Source organism: Crotalus tigris, unplaced genomic scaffold, assembly GCF_016545835.1.
Source record: "Crotalus tigris isolate CLP2741 ecotype Arizona unplaced genomic scaffold, ASM1654583v1 scf7180000021321.634910, whole genome shotgun sequence".
Lineage (NCBI taxonomy): Eukaryota > Metazoa > Chordata > Lepidosauria > Squamata > Viperidae > Crotalus > Crotalus tigris.
The window spans coordinates 484025-504042 of NW_024098453.1; the positions used below are offsets into that span (position 1 = coordinate 484025).

Below are 20018 nucleotides of genomic sequence, written 5' to 3' on the forward strand. Positions count from 1 at the left end.
CCAGTGGACCATGCCTTGGCACTTGCCCTGGTCCCACCTCCTTCTGCCAGAGACCCCCAGATCTGCCCCACTCCTGCCCAGGCCCCCACAGGCACCCTTGACGAGAAATGATGTAGAACTGGCCATGCCCACGCAGTACGCCACACCTACTCCATCCATGCCCACCCAGTAGGCTGCACCCACCCTGGCCACACCATCCGGGCCCCTGAGGGCAACCGCAATGCTGATGCGACCCTCAATGAAATTGAGTTTGACACCCCTGTGGTAAGTGGTCAAGTTTTATTAACTCCTCAGTCTCAATGGAAAATTAGCTTCCAGTTTAGAGTCAGTCTCCCCAGGACAAAATGGCTGGTTCTCTGATAAAAGGGTGTGGACAATGAAGAGTTAGGAGCCTTCCGTCTGTGCCATGGCCCCCTAGCCGAGGGGTCTCCAAACGTGGCAGCTTTAAGATATGTGGACTTCAACGCTGAAGCCCACAAGTCTTGAAGTTGACAAGTCTGTAGATCTCTGCTCTAGAGCAGGGCTTTTCAACCTTTTCACCCATTGTCCCACTTTCAGGATATGGCGACATCCGAGTCCCACCCGTCGCCTAGCAAGGGGTCAAAAACTTGATGGCCCCCTCCAAAAAGGGGGGGGGGGAAGTGATAAAGTACAGGTAGTCCTCGACTTACAACAGTTCGCTTAGTGACTGTTCGAAGTTACAATGGCACTGAAAAAAGTGCCTCCCAAGCCACAGCTGAGCAAGACGCCTGCCCGCCCGCCCAGCCGCGCTCTTCCTCCTGTCCGAGGTTTTCATTGTTGTGAGCATTTCTGTTGAGGATTGGCAGCGGAGGTGGGGTGGGGTGGGGTGTTTGGTTTTTATTCCCCCCATCTGCTGGGTGGTTGCAGCAGGTTTTGGTCACTTCCCATGACCCTGGGACACTGTGACCGTCATCAATATGAATCAGTTGCCAAGCAACTGAATGTAAATCACAAGACCCTGGAGAGGCTGCAACATTCCAGCTGATCGGCGCTTCTTCTGGGCTCAGCAGAAGCGCCAGGATCAGCGCTGAGCTCCAGCTGGAGCCTGGTGCTGATCCTGGCGCTTCCGCTGAGCCCTGACAGCCCTGCAGCTCCAGCCGTCTCTCGCTCAGGCTTCTGCGGTGCTGCCACCAGTTCAGCTCATTCCCCTCCCCCTCTACCACTTTTCTAGGATGGTCGCGTACCACCTGCCGGGTGCCAATGTACCACAGGTGGTACCCGTACCACTGGTTGAAAAGCCCTGATCTAGAAGACCATCTTGCCCAAATGTCTATGGAGATTCTCAGCCATCCACGTCACCGTTGCCCCAAAGGTGGTTTTTCAAGAGGCAACTGAACTTTCTTTGTTTTTCCTTGAAAATGTTACACTTTTCATCCAGGAAGCTTCTTCAGTTCCAATAGTCAATTCCTGATATAAATCTAACCAATAATTAAGCATCCAGTGACAATGGTGAATCACGTGAACTATTAATAGATCACGTGAAGTATGAATACCACTTTACAAGGTCTTGGTGAGGCCACACTTGGAATGCTGCATCCAGTTTTGGTCACCACGATGTAAAAAAGATGTTGAGACTCTGGAAAGAGTGCAGAGAAGAGCAACAAAGAGGATTAGGGGACTGGAGGCTAAAACATATAAGGAACGGTTGCTGGAATTGGGAATGTCTAGTTTAAGGAAGAAAAGGAAGAGGGGGGACAGGATAGCAAAGTTTCAATATCTCAGGGGCTGCCCCAAAGAAGAGGGAGTCAAGCTCTTCTCCAAAGCGCCTGAAGGCAGGACAAGAAGCAACGGGTGAAAACTAACCAAGGAGAGAAGCAACCTGGAACTAAGGAGAAACTTCCTGACAGTGAGAACAATTAACCAGTGGAACCACCTGCCTCCAGAAGCGGTGGATGCTCCAACACTGGAAGTTTTTAAGGACAGATTGGACAGCCATTTGTCTGAAATGGTCTAGGGTCTCCTGCCTGAGCAGGGGGTTAGACTACAGGACCTCCCAGGTCCCTTCCAACTCTGTTATTCTGTTAACTCTGAGAAGTGAAAAGTCTTCAAGGAAAAACAAAGAAAATCTAATTGCTTCTTGAAAAAGCCCCTTTGGGACATCATCACCATCATCATTATAGTAAAGTTGGAAGGGACCTTAAAGGTCATCTAGTCCAACCCCCTGCTCAGGTAGGAAACCCTACACCATTTCGGACACATGGCGGTCCAGTCTCTTCTTAAAAACTTCCAGTATTGGAGCCTTCACCGCTTCTGGAGGCAGGTGGTTCCACTGGTTAATTGTTCTGACTGTCATGAAGTTTCTCCTTAGTTCTAAGTTGCTTCTCTTTTTGGTTAGGTTCCACCGGTTGCTTCTTGTCCTGCCTTCAGGGGCTTGCCCAAGATTTATGTAAAGGAAAGGAGATAAGGCCAGCTCTAGTTTCACAGAATCCTAAAAGTTGAGACCACCCAGCCTCCACCTAGAACTATTTCACCCGCCCTCTTTTTCAAGAATCTGAGAATATTGATGGCCCCTATCTTGGACAACGTTTGATTTAATACTAAGCGGGATGCTGTGGGACAGTTGGAGATATTCTACTATTGGCAAAAGGCAAAAGGTTTATTCAATCGTGCTATTCAAATATCTCCCTGGAAATGAGATCTATCCCTTGTGGACATTCATCTAAGGGAGTGTTTCCCAAACTTGACAATTTTAAGGCATGTGGACTTCAACTCCCAGAATTCCACAGCCAGCAACGCTGGCTGTGGAATTCTGGGAGTTGAAGTCCTCATGCCTTAAAATTGTCAAGTTTGGGAAACACTGATCTAAGGCAATTGCAACTATCGAGATGTAAGCCAACTGTTGCTTATTAGCTCCGTCCCTTCTTCAACGTCTGACTAAATCCAATAATTCAAGGGTGTGCTGTTTCCGCTGATTGTCAACCCACTCTGGCCTTTTGTGCAATTCCAGCGTTACTGGTATGTCAAGGATGTGGTTATTTTGTCTACTTCACAGGTGGGAATTCAAAAAAAAAAAAAAAAAAACCACTTAGGGCAGTAGCTTTATTTTGGACACAACAAAAACTATCAATAAATTATCAGGAAACCAAGCTCTTTTGCCTGACACCACCATAAAAGCCAGAAATGGCAAATAAACAGGAGAAGTTGAACAGATGTGCATCTATAAACATCTGGGGGGGGAGTGTGCAGTTCCAACTTGCCTTATCCTGGAATGCTCTTTAAAAAAAAAACCTGACAAGTGTCACACAGTGCACCTCCACAGATTTTACCATTCAAAAGGAGCCCATTCTATCCCTGACTTACGACGATTCATTTAGTGACCGTTCAAAATTACAACGGCACTGTAAATAGCGGCTTACTGTCACTTTTCAGGCTTACGGCCGTTGTGCCGTCTCCGTGGTCACGCGATCAGAATTCAGATACATGGCAACTGACTCCTATTTATGACGGTCGCAGTGCCCCGGGGTCATGGGATCCCATTTTGTGAACTTCTGCCAAGCAAACCCAAAGGGGACGCCAGCTTCTCTTCCCAACCACGTTACTAACTTCACATCTGCAGCGATTCAGTTAATATCTGTAGCAAGAATGGTCATAAAAGGGGACAAAACTCACTTAACAAGCTGTCTCGCTTAGCAATGTAAATTTTGGGCTCAGCTGTGGTCTTAAGTCGAGGACCACCTGTAATCCCTCAGCTTCTCTATGGTTCCCCACAGAGCAGACTGCTTTGTATTTGGTAGACCCGGTGCTCCATCCAACATATAGATATATATTCTCCCTGGTTTCTGCTGACAGGAGTGAAGAGAGCCTGTGGCCTAGAGGCTAATACAGCTGCCTAATATGCAAGCGGCCCAGGTTCGAATCTCAGCAAGGGTATGGCTAGCTGATGAGAGCTAAAGAGCTTGAAATAGCTATACTAGTCTCCCTTTAACACTGTTGTCAGCCACAACATTTTGAATTTACAGTGATCACAGCAGTGACGTCTGCCAGCAAAAAATGCTCCTAGACTGGAGCGAAACGCAGAGCAGATTGTTTTGTATTTGGTAGACCCGGTGCTCCATCCAACATATAGATATATATCCTGTGGTTCCCATATTTACAACTAGGCAAAACTTAACATTCTTGAAACCACCCAAAATAATTTATTACAGCCAAGGAGCAAAAAAATGCTATCTTACGTGTGGAAACAGGTGGGGTTTCGTCGGGATAGGACAGGGATGGCGAACCTTTTAAAGACCGAGTGCCCAAACTGCAACCCAAAATCCACATATGTATCATCGGGTGCTGGATGGGTGTGGTCCATTGGGTGGGCATGGCCCATTGGGTGGGCGTGGTCCATTGGGTGGGCATGGCCCATTGGGTGGGCGTGGCTGCGGTGGTAACAGCAGACTGGGTGGGACCAAAAAGTTCAACCAATCAATTCCAGCTTTGCAAGATCTTTTTTTTTCTGTGAGAAGTTGAAATTGATTGATTGAATTTTTTTTTTTTTTGGCACATGGCGGCGGAGGCCTAAAGCGAAAAGATTTTATAAAACCCAGCTGAAGGCCTAGGACTGGGGCAACGGCACGTGTGCCCACAGAGAGGGCTCTGCGTGCCACCTGTGGCACCCGTGCCATAGCTTCGCCACCACGGGGATAGGATAAAGTGAATTTTGGGGATATTTAAAATGTTTACCCCAATGGGATTCACTATATCCCCTCCACACCTTTTAAACTTTGTTTACAACATGTCAACACAACAATTCAAGCCCTGCCTTTTATTTAAAACTTCCCAAAGGCAGCTGACACAGCTTGTGTTTACTGATAACTCCAGACACCCGTCTCTCTTTCCAAAGCCAGAATCAATATCCTTCATCTCAAGCAAAGGACTTATAGGAAGTCCTCGACTTACAATCAGAATTAGACATAAATCACACCCGCTTTTTAAGCGGGTCACTACGGGACCAGGCTCAAGTTTATGACATTTTTTACTGTGGTTATTAAACAAACACGTTTGTTAAGCTAACACTGTTTGTTAAGCTAACACCGTTAAGCTAAACACTCCCAATTCATGTTTTCACCAGAGATCAGAAGTTAACACTAGAAACAGGCACAAAAAATATGCCAAAATTGAATCACATGACCGCAGGATGCTGCAAACAGCATGTAAGCCGGGGATATATATGTGACAGACATTGTAACTTCAAAATTGTGGAAGCTTGGAACCAACTTCCAGCGGAGAGAAGTGGGTGAAACATCAGGAACTGAGTTTAAATATGCTTGGGATAAACAACGGTCCATCATCTGAGAATTCTTTAAAAAAAAATTAAGAAAAAAACTCAAAGGGCAGAATCAAATGGAGCACTAGGCCTCTTTCTCCTGTCAGATTTTTATGTTTCTACACCCTCAATCCCTCCTCTGGCTTCCTCTTCCTCTTGTGGCTGTTTTAAATCCAAGTGGTTTTTTTTGGGGGGGGGGGAAGAGGACTGAAACAACAAACCACAATTTCGGAATACTGCATCCAGTTTTGGTCACCACGATGTAAAAAAGATGTTGAGACTCTAGAAAGAGTACAGAGAAGAGCAACAAAAATAATTAGGGGACTGGAGGCTAAAACATTCAAAAGAACGGTTACTGGAATCGGGTATGTCTAGTTTAACGAAGAGAAGGACGAGGGGGGACATGATACCCATGTTCCAATCTCTCAGGGGCTGCCCCAAAGAAGAGGGAGTCAAGCTGTTCTCCAAAGCGCCTGAAGGCAGGACAAGAAGCAACGGATGGAAACTAAGCAAGGAGAGAAGCAACCTACAACTAAGGAGAAACTTCCTGACAGTTAGAACAATTAACCAGTGGAACAACCTGCCTCCAGAAGCGGTGAATGCTCCAACACTGGAAGTTTTTAAGAAGAGACTGGACAGCCATTTGTCCGATATGGTGTAGATAGGGTTTCCTGCCTGAGCAGAGGGTTGGACTAGATGACCTCCAAGGTCCTTTCCAACTTTATTATTATTATCATTATTATTATCATCATCATCATTATCATCCATGGAGGCAAATGGGATTTTTTCCTTCAAAAACTGTTTTGTCTCTAACTATTTGAGTTAGAAATATTTTTTTAAAAAGCATTCATGCTTTAGTTTGATTGTGTGTGTGTGTGTGTGTGCTTAAGTCTGCTTTAATGACCAGGTATTCCGATCATGGTCCGATAACATCCTCCATGCAGTGTCTGGATGAGGTTTATACACAGGTCGTCCTTGACTTATGACGACAATTGAGCCCAACATTTCTGTTAAGTGGGTTTTGCCCCATTTTACCACTTTTTTTTGGCCACAGTTGTTCAGCGTATCGCTGCAGTTGTTAAGTGAATCATGGGTCATTAAGTGAACCTGGATTTCTCCTATTAACTTTGCTCGTCAGAATCTGGCTGGAATGGTTACAAACGGTGAACAGATGACCACGGGATGGTGCAACCGCCAGTTGCCAAGCACGCAAATTTTGGTCACGTGACCCTGCAACGGTCGTGTGAAAAGTGGTCCAAAGTCTCTTTTTTTCCAGTGCTGTTGAGACTAAGCAAATGGCTGTAAGTCGAGGACTATCTGTATGTAATCTTAATTTCAACTGCTTAGTATAATCTTTTTTTTTACTTTGTTTTTTTAAAATAATACTTTATTAATTTCCCGATTTTACATTTGAGTTTTTAAAAAAGCAACCCGGTGACTGGGTTAATCAATAGTTTGAAAACAAAATCTTTAGCGCAAATCTCAGGTTACGACATCAGATATTTCTTTTCTCTTTTTCCCTTAATATTCACTGTCTCGTATTCAAGCTAGTGTGGTTTTAGTTATATTAATTCAATAAAAACATCATTATTACATTTATCAATATATGTTTAGCTTATACATATCTTAATTACATTCAATCTTCATGAACCATCCATATCCCATTAATTTTTACCCAATTTTTGATTTTTCATCAATATTCCAATTTAACCTTTGATATGCTAAAGCATATAAGGAACGGCTGCTGGAATTGGGGATGTCTAGTTTAATGAAGAGAAGGACGAGGGGGGACAGGATAGCAGAGTTCCAGTATCTCAGGGGCTGCCCCAAAGAAGAGGGAATCAAGCTCTTCTCCAAAGCCCCTGAAGGCAGGACAAGAAGCAACGGATGGAAACTCATTAAGGAGAGAAGCAACCTAGAACTAAGGAGAAACTTCCTGACAGTGAGAACAATTAACCAGTGGAACTCCTTGCCTCCAGAAGTAGTGAATGCTCCAACACTGGAGATTTTTAAGAAGAGACTGGACAGCCCTTTGTCCGAAATGCTATAGGATTTCCTGCTTGAGCAGGGGGTTGGACTAGATGACCTCCAAGGTCCCTTCCATCATCATCATCATCATCATCATCATCATTTTCAGACTTTGGGTAACCAAGATTTCCCTTGTCTCATTTCATAACAATATATACTGCCCACAAAAATAAAGGGAACACAAACGTATAGGATCCTATACGTTTGTGTTCCCTTTATTTTTTTGAGCAGTATATAATATCCAATTTTTGTTTTTACTTTCGAATTGCATTGTAAGGTGTCCAGAGTCACTCTCATCAGTGAAATGGCAGGCATAAAAATGTAATAAATAAGTAAACAAATAAATTCTACTCCATTCCTAACTGGATGCGAAGTGGCCGAGGTGATAACGCTGGTCCTTATTCTGCAAATTACATATTCTAGCCCAGTGGTGGCGAACCTATGGCACGGGTGCCAGGGGTGGCACTCAGAGCCCTCTCTGTGGGCACGTGCGCCGTCGCCCCAGTCCTAGGCCTTCAGCTGGGCTTTATAAAACCTTTTCAATCAATCAAGGTTCAATCAATCAGTCAATTTCAACTTCTTGGGGGGGGGGGAAAGATCTTGCAAAGTTGGAATTGATTGATTGAACTTTTTAGTCCCACCCAGTCTGCCCTTACCACCGCAGCCACGCCCACCCAATGGGCCACGCCCGCCAGGCATTCGATGATGCATAAGTGGGTTTTGGGTTGCAGTTTGGGCACTCAGTCTCTAAAAGGTTCGCCATCACTGTTCTAGCCCGTTTCCCCAGGGCCCTGGATTTATAATCCCTCCTCCTGCCGCTTAACGAATTCCAGCAAAACCTTCTATTAAGCTAGTAAATTAACTGTCATTCCCTTCGGGCTCCCGGCCAAGGAGAGTCCAAGCAAACTTCTTTTTCAGGAAAACAGAAAGGAGTGAGCCAAGATGGCTAAAATAAGCTGAACTAAATAAATAAAGGCTGCGAATACAGCAGCAGAGTCTGCCTCCTCTGGGCTTACAAAACTTGGTATGACTAAATGAAGAATTTTGGGAGGACTAGAACAGCCTCGGCTATTTTTAAGTCTTTTACAGATCTCCAAAATTGCTTCATCATTTGGAGAAACAAAGCTCAGAATTTTACTGTAAAGCGAGAAAAATGTGCCTGTGTATTTTTTTTTTCCTTGTGGCCCTCCCCCAGCCCAAATGCTGTGTGTGTGTGTGTGTGTGTGTGTGTGTGTGTGTGTGTGTCCGTGCGTGCCCACAGGATTTAAAATTAGACACTGGGAAGGAATTTTTTAAGAGGTTTTCACGCGTTTGCTTATGTAAGGCTGCATGCAAAATTAATGGAAAGAAATGTCAGGGAGGTAAAACTTTACCCTTAATGCTTCAAAAGGAAGTCTAGCAAACCTAGTTTAGAACAAGGTTTTTGAATCACAGCAACGGAGTAGGCCATCTTCAACCAATAAAGTCTCATCAGGCTTTAGTCGTTACTATGTTCTTGTTGCTTCCAGAAGCTGTAACACACCAGAGTCGTATAGCCAGTTTGGTGTAGTGCAGTGGTTCTCAACGTGTGGGTTGGGACCCCATTTGGGGTCGAACGACCATTTCACGGGGGTTGCCAAACAACGCAGTCTGCCATTTTTTTCCCCCTTTTCCTTAGCTGTGCTACTCCCTTTTATTCTATTGGCTTTCGAAAGCCAATAGAAGAGACTCTCTTGATTAGAGTCTAATTCTATTGGCTTTCCAAAGCCAATAGGAATCGTCCAGGCTGTCTCTGCCCTGCTGAGCCCGTCAAAAGTCCCATTCTGCAAACGGTGCTGCACCAGTTGAGTAGTCCTCGACTTACGACCGGTTGAGTAGTCCTCGACTTACGACCGGTTGGGGGGTCGCGGCATTAAAAAGGTTGAGAACCACTGGCGTAGTGGTTAAGACGGTGGCTTAGAAGCCAGGAGACTGCGTTCACCTTAGGCATGACAGCTGGCTGGGTGACTCTGAGTCATTCGCCAGGAGACAGTGAGTTCTAGTCCTGCCTTAAGCATGAAAGTCAGCTGGGCGACTTTGGACCAATCACCAGGAGACGGTGAGTTCTAGTCCCGCCTTAAGCATGAAACTCAGCTGGGTAACTTTGGACCAATCACCAGGAAATGGTGAGTTCTAGTTCCGCCTTAGCCATGAAAGCTGGCTGAGTAACTTTGGGCCAATCACCAGGAGATGGTGAGTTCTAATCCTGCCTTAGGTATGAAAGTCAGCTGGGTGACTTTGGGCCAATCCCCAGGAGATAGTGAGTTCTAGTCCCGCCTTAAGCATGAAACTCAGCTGGGTAACTTTGGGCCAATCACCAGGAGATGGTGAGTTCTAATCCTGCCTTAGGTATGAAAGTCAGCTGGGTGACTTTGGGCCAATCCCCAGGAGATAGTGAGTTCTAGTCCCGCCTTAAGCATGAAACTCAGCTGGGTAACTTTGGGCCAATCACCAGGAGATGGTGAGTTCTAATCCTGCCTTAGGTATGAAAGTCGGCTGGGTGACTTTGGGCCAATCATCAGAAGACAATGAATTTGGGCCAGTTCCTCTCTCTCAGTCCAACCCACCTCAGAAAGTTGATATTGTGGGGAAGATAGAAGGAGAAGGAAGAGGCAGGAATTCACCGCCTTCAGTTATTTATAAAGTAATAAAGGTGGGATAAATAATAATACACACACCACTGTTTTTTCTTTAGTTACACAGATGCACCTCAACTATAATGCATGTGAAGTCAACGATACAGCATAGATGTTTAAATTCGTATGCTGTTCATCAAAGACGTGTGGATTACACATGAGGAAGAGAAAAGAGCTTTAGTAGATTAAGGCAGGGCAATTTGGAGAGCCTAACAAAGGCCACTATTGTGTGGGACCAGTCATTTGAGGAACACTACTTGCCAAATCCCAGTTTCTTCCCCGTGTTAAATAACAACCGATTAAATCTGTTCACAAGTCGAAGAAGCCAACGTGGGCACCTGTCACAACAATGACATCATTTGGGGCCTGTTCAAATATTATGATTAAAAAAGTGGTTTCCATATGGAGAGATCCCTTTTTTTTCCCCCAGAATGCTTGCAAAGGGCCTAACAAAAGCTTCGGTTTCTGTTTTCAATCAACAGCAGTTCACTTTTGCCCAAAGTTTTGGTTGCAGTTAAACCAGTGGCTCTCAACCTTTTTAATGCCGCGACCCCCAACCGGTCGTAAGTCGAGGACTACTCGACCGGTCGTAAGTCGAGGACTACTCAACTGGTGCAGCACCGTTTGCAGAATGGGACTTTTGGCGGGCTCAGCAGGGCAGAGACAGCCTGGACAATTCCTATTGGCTTTTGAAAGCCAATAGAATTAGACTCTATTCAAGAGAGTCTATTCTATTGGCTTTCAAAAGCCAATAGAATCAAAGGGAGTAGCACAGCTAAGGAAAAGGGGGGGAAAAATGGCGGACGGCGTTGTTTGGCGACCCCCGTGAAATGGTCGTTCGACCCCAAATGGGGTCCTGACCCACAGGTGGAGAACCGCTGCCCTAACAAAAGCTTCGGTTTCTGTTTTCAATCAACAGCAGTTCACTTTTGCCCAAATCTTTGGCTGCAGTTAAACTCAACCAAGTTTCGTTGAAGAGGCCTGGGGTTTGTTTGTTTGTTTTTAAAAAAGTATTGTCCTAATAAGAAAAGATTCCTATAAAGAGCCCAACTGGGTATTTCAAAAGAAGCCTTGAACAACATTGCTATCCAGATGACTCCAGGACCTCGATAGCTAGTAGAGAGAAGCCAGGTCAAGCATCCTTGACTATAACAACCATTTTGTTTAGTGACCATTCAAAGTTACAACAGCAGTGCAAAAAGTGACTTAGGACTGTTCCGCACACTTAGGAGCGCCGTAGCATCTCCACGGTCAAGGGATCAAAATTCTGCCATGTACCTACGATGATGCCTGCCGCCTCTTGGGTGACTGTGCACGTGCCCATAGAAAGGGCTCCAAGTGCCACCACAGGTTCGCCACCACTGGCATACCTGAAAGAAGGATACCTTATCCACAGTTTGAAAGGTTTATGTAACATTGTACACAAGCTTACAGCGGTGTCTTTAGTGACTGTCCTAAGTTTACCACGGCACTGCAAAAAAGGGACCCGAGACCGTTTTTCACACGTAACAACGGTTGCAGCGTCCCCGTGGTCACGTGATCAAAATTTGGACGCTTGGCACAACTGGTTCGTATTTATGACCTTTGCTGTGTCCCACGGGGTCACGTGATTCCTCTTGGGTGACCTTCTGACAAGCAAAGTCAATGGGGAAGACAGAGTCACTTCACAGCCGCGTTACCAACTTAACAACTGCAGCGATTGACTTAACAACGGTGGCAAGAGAAGTTGTAAAATGGGCAAAACTCATTTAACAAATGTCTCTATTAACAATAGAAATTTGGGGCTCGGTTGATGTCGTAAGTTGAGGACTACCTGTAGTTTAAGTGTTGGGGCTGACACAAAAGAGCCCCAATTGATATCCCTCTTCAGTCACAAAAGCTTCTTAGGAGAATTCTAGCCACTTATTTGCTTTCAGCCCCACCTACCCCAGAGGTTTGCTGGGCTTAAAGGGGTGGGAGACAAAGGCACTATCAAGGAAATTCTAAGCTCCTATATGAAAGGAAGGATAGAAATCTAACCAATAATTAAATATCCAGTGACAATGGTGAATCACGTGAAGTATTAATAGATCGCGTGAAGTATTAATACCGCTTTACAAGGCCTTGGTAAGGCCACACTTGGAATACTGCATCCAGTTTTGATCACCACAATATAAAAAAGATGTTGAGACTCTAGAAAGAGTGCAGAGAAGAGCAACAAAGATGATTAGGGACTGGAGGCTAAAACATACAAGGAACGGTTGCTGGAATTGGGTATGTCCAGTTTAACGAAGAGAAGGACGAGGGGGGACATGATAGCAATCTTCCAATATCTCAGGGGCTGCCCCAAAGAAGAGGGAGTCAAGCTATTCTCCAAAGCGCCTGAAGGCAGGACAAGAAGCAACAGATGGAAACTCATCAAGGAGAGAAGCAACCTAGAACTAAGGAGAAATTTTCTGACAGGAAGTTAGAACAATTAACCAATGGAACAACCTGCCTCCAGAAGCGGTGAATGCTCTAACACTGGAAGTTTTTAAGAAGAGACCGCACAAACCAATTTGTCTGAGATGGTATAGGGTTTCCTGCCTGAGCAGGGGGTGAGATTAGATGACCTCCAAGGTCCCTTCCAACTTTATTATTACTACTATTAATCCTAAGTGCATTCCAGATCATTAGGGGCCTGCAGACTGAAACCTATGAAGAACGGTTGCAGGAATTGGGTATAGCCAATCTAAGAGAAAAGAAGGACTAAGGGGGACATGGCAGCAGTCTTCCAATATCACAGGTGTCCCCACCAAGAAGAGGGAGTCAAGCTATTCTCCAAAGCGCCTGAAGGCAGGACAAGCAACGGATGGAAACTCATCAAGGAGAGAAGCAACCTGGAACTAAGGAGAAAATTCCTGACAGTGAGAACAATTAACCAGTGGATTAATTGCGGGTGCTCCATCACAGGAAGTTTTCAAGAAGAAACTGAAACAACAATTTGTTTGTAATGATACAGGGTTTCGTTCTGGAGCAGGGGGTTGGACTAAAAGACCTCCAAGGTCCCTTCCAACTTTATCATTATTATGGATCATCGCACAGTCAGCCAGATGTTCAGACTGGATTTGGCATTTTGTCTACCTATCGAGTCCTTACCCAGGACCTGGGATAGGCAGATGTGGATGTTTGATGGTATTACAGATATCGTCGCAGGATGGAAGCAGTTCCTAATAAGGCCGCCTTTTGCAATTGACTAATAGCGAATTTGTCAATGCCAATGGTGTTCAAGTGGTGCTCCAGTTGTTTTGGGATTGCACCCAAGGAGCCTATGACTATTGGTACTACCCTTGCTTGCTTTTGTCACAGTCTTTCTATTTCTATTTGTAGGTCTTTGTATTTTGTTATCTTCTCCAGTTCTTTCTCGTCTATTCTGCCGTCTCCAGGCACTGTCACGTCCACTATCCAGACTTTTTTGTCTTTCTTATCGACAATTGTTAAGTCCGGGGTGTTATGTCGCAGGTGCTTGTCTGTTTGAATTCTGAAGTCCCAGAGCAGTCATTTTCTATGACTTTCTCTATTTTATGATCCCACCAGTTTTTGCTTACAGGCAAATGATATTTTTTGCAGATCTTCCAATGCACCATTGTTGCTACTTTGTCATGCCGCTGCTTGTAATCAGTTTGTGCAATCTTCTTGCAACAGCTTACCAAGTAGTCCACTGTTTCTTCAGCTTCTTTGCATAGGCGGCACTTACTGTCTGTTGCTGTCTTCTCAATTTTGACTTTGTATGCATTTGTCCTTAAGGCTTGGTCTTGTTGTTGTTGTTGTTGTTGTTGTTATTATTATTATTATTATTATTATTATTATTATTATTATTATTATTATTACCACCTCCATGGTCCCTTTCAACTCTGACATTCTATGTTCTAATAAAACACTTAGAGGAACTCTTAGTTCAGGATTTATTCGTGTAAAATGGTTGTCCCTTAATATCAAACGAACAGAAGGGGTTCAATCCATATCAGCCGTTTTATCCCCCAACATTATATGCAGGCTCCATACAGGGCAATTTGGTGACCTGTAAGGTCACCAAATTGCCTTATTTTACTGTAGACTCTATTTGACAGCCTTATTTTACTGTAGACTCTATTTGACAGCCTTATTTTACTGTAGACTCTATTTGACAGCCTTATTTTACTGTAGACTCTGCGTAATGTCTTCCAAAGAATAGGAAGTATTGACAAGAAGGGTCAAGAGGCCTGGAATCTAATGGTCTTCTAAAGACTTCGCTCCTCCTGCTGACATAATCTTTTGTAGAATAGGTTCCATTATAGTTTATTTCTCCTGCCTTCCCTCATTAGGCCAGCTTTCATTAAGACAATTAACAGACTTCCAGAAGAGAAATGGAACGGGGCCAACTTACTATTATAGCCCAGGCAAAATAAATCAATATTCTGACATGAATTAAATAGACCAGACAAGCGTCCAGGAAACAGGTCCAAGCAATCAGCCACTGCTAACAAAAACTCATATTCAGACAGCTAAATTGCAAAGATCATCTTCAAGGAGCAACGCAGAAACTACCACTGGTTAAATAATTACCGGCATCTTGTACTGATTTTAAAATTCCCATTTCGTATTAAAATGTCATAAATCAAAATCATGGCTTTGCTGAAATCAATAGTGTGGAAGTCTATTTTGATAATAAGCCGTTGTTAACAATAAACGGGACTGTCCAATATGTCAACATAAAAGGGATTAGTTTAAAAGGCTCTGGATTGGGAAGTGATGCAAGGAACAATTCATTTCCAAATTTTGCAGTGGTAATATGTGCAACTTAATAATTTCAAAAAAAGAAAAAAAGAAAAGAAAAAAAAAAGAATTAAACTTTAAACACACTCTTCTTATATATGAACTAACCCAAAGTCTAAGCCATAGATTAAGGCACTGCTTCTCAACCTTGCCCACTTTAGGATGTGTGAACTTCAACTCCCAGAATTCCCCAGGCCAACCATGGGGAATTCTGGGAGTTGAAGTCCACACATTTTAAAGTGGTCATGGTTGACAAATAATGCATTGTCATCTTTCTTCTTGTGTCCTTGCGAGGAGAAATCTACAGTGGCAAAAATGTAATAATAATAATAATAATAACAACAACAACAACAATAATAAAGTTGGAAGGAGGCCATCAAGTCCAACCCCCTGCTCAGGCAGGAAACCCTACACCATTTCGGACAAATGGCTGTCCAGTCTCTTCTTAAAAACTTCCAGTGTTGGAGCATTTACTGCTTCTGGAGGCAAGCTGTTCCACTGGTTAATTGTTCTAACTGTCAGGAAGTTTCTCCTTAATTCTAGGTTGCTTCTCTCCTTGCTTAGTTTCCATCCACTGCTTCTCGTCCTGCCTTCCGGCGCTTTGGAGAAAAGCTTGACTCCCTCTTCTTTGGGGCAGCCCCTGAAATACTGGAAGGCTGCTCTCATGTCCCCCCTCGTCCTTCTCTTCATTAAACTAGACATACCCAATTCCAGCAACCGCTCCTTGTAAGTTTTAGCCTCCAGTCCCTAAACATCTTTGTTGCTCTTCTCTGCCCTCTTTCCAGAGTCTCAACATCTTTTTTACATCATGGTGACCAAAACTGGATGCAAGATTCCAAGTGTGGCCTTACCAAGGCATTATCCTCACCTAGAGAATTTGCTTTGCTCCTAGCAACCAAGACCAACTCATTCATTCATTCATTCGTTCAATTTCTATAGCTGCCCAACACAATCAAGTCACTCTGATCCCAGTGTTAAGGATTTTCTAACTTTATTTACCTACTGCGGCTATTATTTTATTCACTCATCCATTTATTCATTTCAGTTTATAATGGTTACCTATCAGTCAATCAAATTCCGAGCAGACCAAACACTTAAACGAAACAGAGATACATGTTATTAAAAAAAAACAACCTTGGAGGAAGGGGACACAACAGTGTGCAAATTCGTATCTCTCACCTCCCCATAGGGCAGGGATCAAAATTTCCTTCACATAAACATTAATGCAGTGACAGCCCGTGGAACATCCTGGCTTGATGCCCGCGGAATCCCAGTTTAGCTTTAGTTACACAGTATTATTCGCTGCTTTAAACTTTAGATTGGAACATCATTTATCCTTCTGCCTTATATGGACAAGCGTTAATTCCCAAACTGCTGTAAGCTGCATTGAATGTTTCAGCAGAAAAAGCATTTCAAAGTGTTTGGGTTTTTTTTTTTTATAAACAGAATCTCTCTCTTTTATCATCTTTTAATCAAAAATCAGAAGCTAATATTCAAAGCGCAGAATAACAAGGTTCTTGTGTGAATTAGGGGCCAATTCAGACAAGCCACAATTGCAGTTTCCTGTACCTAATATACATTTTGCCGTTCACAAGAACTAAGGAGAAAGTTCCTGACAGTTAGAACAATTAACCAGTGGAACCACCTGCCTCCAGAAGCGGTGAATGCTCCAACACTGGGAAGTTTTTAAGAGACTGGACAGCCATGTGTCTGAAATGGTATAGGGCTTCCTGCCTGAGCAGGGGGTTGAACTAGATGACCTCCAAGGTCCCTTCCAACTTTATTATTATGATGATGATGATGATGATGATGATGATGATGATGATGATGATGATGATGAATGGGGAATAGGGAATGTTGTTCTTTTGATTTGCGACATGGCGCCTGACAGAGGCAGGGAAACAAGAGATTCTTTTAAATGGGTGTTTATTTTTTTAGAAAAATAATAGCCAAGCCAGATTTCCTTGTAATCCGAAGATGTTTGTAGGTTTTTTTTCTACATTTCTAGAAATGATCTTTAGTTCTCCAAATCTTATTTTCGCATCTTCTGTAGGTAGTCCTTGACTTACGATCACAATTGAGTCATAAATTTCCCCTGCTAAGCAAGATAGTGGTTAAGTGAGTTTTGCCTCATTTTATGACCTTGTTTGCCACAGCTGCCAAGTGAATCCCCACGGCTGTTAATTTAGTAACGGGGATGTTATGTGAACCTAACTCGCCTTTGACTTTGCTTGTCAGGAGGTCACAGAAAGGGATCACATGACCCTGGGACGCTGCAACTGTCATAAATATAAGTCAGTTGCCAAGCATCTGAATTTTGATCACGTGACCAGGGGGCTGCTGCAACAGACGTAAGTGTGAAAAATGGTCATAAGCCACTTTTTTCAACCTATACGATAGATGGATGGATGGATGGATAATAGATTGATGATAGATAGATGATAGAAAGATGGGGGGGGAAGAGAGAGAGAGAGAGATAATAGATTGATGATAGATATACTTACATGACAGATAGATAGATAGATAGATAGATAGATAGATAGATAGATAGATAGACAGACAGATATACTAGAGATTGGATGGATGGATGGATGGATGGATGGATGGATGGACTGACAGACAGACGGATCAGGCAGGCACGCAGGCAGGCAGGCAGGCATAGATAGATATAGACAGATAGCTAGACAGACAGACAGACATACTAGAGATAGGATAGCTAGACAGACAGACAGATAGACAGAAAGACAGACAGATCAGGCAGGCAGGCAGGCAGGCATAGATAGATAGATAGATAGATAGATAGATAGATAGATAGATAGATAGATAGATAGATAGACAGACAGACAGATAGATAGATAGATGGGCAGGGAGGGATGGATGGATGGATGGATGGACAAACCCCACTGAAATTCATTGCATAGCTACATTTGAAGAGATTCCTGCTGGCTGAAAACTAACACACTCATGGGCATCCCCAGGGAAAATTTGAGATAATTACAGATTTAAGGAAGGTACGATGCAGAAGGAGATAACATTTTTTTTTTCATTTTCACAAACAAAAAGGCATGATTGTGCAAAGATAGCAAAAATCAGGAGTCTGGCAATACCTTGTCCAACAGACCTTATCCAAAGGCATGCTCCCCCCCCTTTCAGGACTTGGCAGCTCACAATTCTGATTTTGGGCTAACACCCATCTCTTGCCACCTATGCAAAGATACCCGGCTGATTTATGATACTGTCACAAGTGAGCTCTAAAGCCTGTAATCTCTCTGGCAGCATTAGCTTCATTGCTGTAGTCCAATGAGGCATGCAACACCAGGGGGGGGGGAGAGGGGGAGGAGGAAGGGAAAAAAAAGAAAGTCGCAAATATGATACACCTTCTCCTGTTCTGCCCACATATTTTCTGCCAGGCTTTAGAAAAACGCAGAGATTCAAAATATGGGAAGGAAATTGCTCCGTCTCTTAAAAAAATATGACTGTATGGCATGTGTGAAATTGCTTGAACAGGTTTTCTTTCATTCCTAATAAACTACCAGTTGGCTCAACCCACAGATGTAAGGAAATTCAAGATCATCTAGGAATCAAAAGAGAAATTATGTTGAAAACAGACAAGAGAAAGCGATGTTGCAAACTTCCAATTTCACGTTCTTGCAGAGAGCTTGCATTACCAATTTGGTAATCTATACAGGTAGTCCTCAACTTAGGACAGGGATAGGCAACCTTGGCTCTTTTATGACACGTGGGCTTCAATTCCCAGAATTCCTCAGCCAGCATAGGGGAACTATGGCCCCTTCATGACTCATGGACTTCAATTCCCAGAATTCCTCAGCCAGCATGGGGGAACTATGGCCCCCTCATGACTCGCGGACTTCAACTCCCAGAATTCCTCAGCCAGCGTGGGGGAACTATGGCCCCTTCATGACTTCCAGACTTCAACTCCCAGAATTCCTCAGCCAGCATGGGGGAAACTATGGCCCATTCATGACTCGCGGACTTCAACTCCCAGAATTCCTCAGCCAGCATGGGGGAACTATGGCCCCTTCATGACTCGTGGACTTCAACTCCCAGAATTCTTCAGCCAGCCTGGCTCAGCTTGGAAACCTCTCCCTTTCCCTTCAGAATTGCTGGCTCAGGAATTCTGGGAGTTGAAGTCCACCAGTCATAAAAGAGCCAAGGTTGCCTAACCCTGACTTAGAATCACAGCCCAAAATTTCCATTGCAAAGCAAGACTGTTGTTAAGTGAGTTTTGTCCCATTTCACGGCCTTTCTTGCCATAATTGTTAAGTGAATCACTGCAGTTGTTAAGTGAGTCACAGTGTTGTTAAGTGAATCTGGCTTCTCCACGGACTTTGCTTGTCGGAAGGTCGCAAAAAGGGATCACGTGATCCTCCCGGGGGATACTGCGACTGTCATAAATACGAGCTGGTTGCCAAGCATCTGAATTTTGATCACGTGACCATGGCGAGGCGGCTATGGCCGTTAAGGGTGAAAACTGGTCCTTAAGTCACTTTTTCAGTGCTGTTATAACTTCAAACGGTCACTAAATAAATGGCTGTAACCCCAGAACTATCTCCCCCAAATGCTTAAAAGATAGGAGATCCTGTTAACGAAAAAAAAATCTTAGTTATACTTTCCATTTCTGGGGGGAAAAAAAGATAATTCAGCACAGAGAAGACAAACCCCATAAAAGGTTCAGGAAAGAAGGTGGTTTAAAAAGGGGAAAAAATGTATAATCAGCAACTCTTTGAAAAACAAATGCTTTTTACAAAGACAACAGGCAGTTCCTTTGTACCGTATAATTTACTCGGACTTCAGTAAGGCATCTGATAAAGTAGACCACAACCTACTCCTTGATAAGATAGAAAAATGTGGGTTAGGCAGCATCACCACTAGATGGATCCGTAGCTGGCTGACCGGCCATACTCAGCGTGGGGTCCTCAATGGAACTACATCTACATCAATGGTTCTCAACCTTTTTAATGCCACGATCCCCAACCGGTCGTAAGTCGAGGATTACTCAACCGGTCGTAAGTCGAGTACTACTCAATTGGTGCACCACCGTTTGCAGAATGGGACTTTTGGCGGGCTCAGCAGGGCAGAGACAGCCTGGACAATTCCTATTGGCTTTGGAAAGCCAATAGAATTAGACTCTATTCAAGAGAGTCTATTCTATTGGCTTTCAAAAGCCAATAGAATAAAAGGGAGTAGCACAGCTAAGGAAAAGGGGAAAAAAATGGCACACTGCGTTGTTTGGCGACCCCCGTGAAATGGTCGTTCCACCCCAAATGGGG

The 20018-nt window shown here is 43.9% G+C and overlaps 1 protein-coding gene across 3 annotated transcripts in view; it reads right to left on the reverse strand.

Annotated features, from left to right (window-relative positions):
- The window catches only part of LRCH3 (leucine rich repeats and calponin homology domain containing 3), a 123063-nt gene that overhangs the window by 87929 nt on the left and 15116 nt on the right, over nt 1-20018 (reverse strand). The window lies entirely within an intron of this gene.